Below are 2,526 nucleotides of genomic sequence, written 5' to 3' on the forward strand. Positions count from 1 at the left end.
TAATAAAAGAAATAGTTTTTATTTGCTTATACAAGTTTCTCAATAACACGAATCTCATTAAGATTATAAATTGTCTTTATGTCTTGCAAAGCATGGAAGAGTTGATTGTATCAATGATTAATTAATGGGGGAAAGGGCTTACCCACCCACCCTATGATTCAAAAAGTTTGTAACAAAGTTGATGGGGGAAAGGGCTTCACCTTCACTACTTGTTAAATCAGCAAGCACCACATGTTTTAGTTAGATGATCTAAACACAAACCTTTCTTCAGCTAGGTTCTTGTCATCAGTCAAGATTGCAGATTTCCAACTGTGGCCGATTGGTGATGAAAGATCATCCTCCTCTCCTAGCACCAATGTATAAACCAATCCATGTTGCTCTAAATGTTCAACAAACTCAGGGTACCTCTATTTCATCCTTTCATAGACAATGTGGCTCATGACTAGAGGAGTTTCTCCTCTGCTACCGGGCTTTACTTCACAGAAGAAGAACAACTTGGATGTAAACTCAGGAAGCTGTTGAATAAGTCCAGTGAGTCCAAAACAAAGACTGGAAAACTTAAAAATACTCAGTTACAAATAATGAATTTCTATAAATGAATTCAAAGGATTAAATGTTTTTTAAGAGTAAAAACAAAATTCAGCCACTAGCAAGCACCAGCAACAAGAAAAACCCAACAGATGGAAGTAACCCAACAGCAACCGCATTTGAAGGGGAAAAAAATACTCAACAGCAGGGCACCCCGCCTTCACAGTAACCCTCAACCCTCCATCAACCTGCAAACCCACCTATCCATCACCCAAACCAACCATCTAGCCACCCCAGCACCAAAAACACAAACAAACTCCCCATAGCCACACAAACCAACTCCAAGTGAGGGGTCTGTAGCAGCCACCAACCCCAATAGAAGATTAGCATAACCACAAGAAAACACTAGCCCCATCACCCAAGACCACATTACCTAGAACACCAAAACCAACACCCACCCTAGCAGGCCAGCCTAACAACAAGTAACCCCAACAAAGGGGACTGCAGCAACCAGAACCCAATGGGCAGGACCTGCGGGAAGCAAAAACCAGCAGCGGATTGGCATCCCTCAACCAACTTCTAGATTTCCTATAGCAGCAACCACTTTCACCACTAACCCACCAGCTCCAACACAACAAACTATCTAGAAACCAATAGTAACCGAACGCCTCACCAGACGAGTAGCAAACAAAAATCACACCTTCCTACCCAGACCCCGTAGCCCAACCCCACTCCATCACCCCACACCCTCCCACAACAACCACACCAAGCTCAGCATACATACTCACCTCCCACCAGATAACTCCAACCACCCCAGACCAACAAGAATATTATATTTGGTTAAATTCAATTACCTTTGTGCAAATTTAATTCTAAATTTAAACTTTTAAGAATTGATAAAACAAAAATGAGTTAAATTACAATATCAATTTTACTGGTTTCAAATTATATAAATATAAGAAATCATTGAAAAAGTGAGATCAATTAAATAAAAGCAATTACAACAATTTTTGGATTGGATAAAACCATGCTCTAATAAGGCAATAGTAAATTTATGATGCCATTGTCTGGACGCCTGCTTCAACCCATATAAAGACTTTAACAATCAACAAACCTGATGTTTCTATGTAGACTGATTAGCTAAGCTTGGAGGAATTTGCATATAGATTTCTTCATTTAAATCACCTTGAAGAAAAAACATTTTACACATCCATTGGCTACTAAACGAGTCTTATATCTTTCTAAGCTACCATCAGCTTTCAATTTGACTTTATAAACCCATTTACATCCAATTGCTTGCTTCCCAGGTGGTAAAGGAACTAATTCCCATGTGCCATTAGATTCTAAAGCTTGAATTTTTGTGGCCATAGGCTGCCTCTAGTTTGGATCCTGAACGGGTTCTTTGTATGTTGTGGGTTCAGAAAAAGTGGAAATAGCAGAAAGTAGATATTGATAGCTAGGAGAAAGATTTGTATAGGAAAGATAATTAGAGATGGGACGTTTTGTTTTGGAAGTAATAATATAATCTTTCTGCCAAAAAGGAGGTTTAGTAATTCTAGTGGACTTACGTAACTCAGTTTGATCAGTTTGGGAAATAGAATGAAAAGAAAGCAAAGAATCAGTACCTGAAGATAAAGGAGAAACATTGGAAGGACCTGTTGTTGAGAAACCAGTGGAATTGTCTAAAATAGAGATTAGATACATAGCCTACATAGGATTGTTACCACCAAAATCATGTGAATCATTATATAAACAACCAGTATTAGGAAATAATTTCGAAGAATGAGAAATTAATGTAGGTTTAGCAAAAGGAAAAATAGTTTCATGAAAGGTAACATCTCTATTAACAAAAATCCTTTTAGAAGACAGATCAAACACCTTATAACCCTTTTGGAATGGAGGATAGCCTAGGAAAATACATGGAATGGCTCTTGGAGAAAATTTGTCTAATTTTGGCGAAAGGTTTGCATAACATAAACAACCACATACTCGAAAATG

The sequence above is a fragment of the Pistacia vera genome, unplaced genomic scaffold, assembly GCF_008641045.1.
Source record: "Pistacia vera cultivar Batoury unplaced genomic scaffold, PisVer_v2 Contig1148, whole genome shotgun sequence".
Lineage (NCBI taxonomy): Eukaryota > Viridiplantae > Streptophyta > Magnoliopsida > Sapindales > Anacardiaceae > Pistacia > Pistacia vera.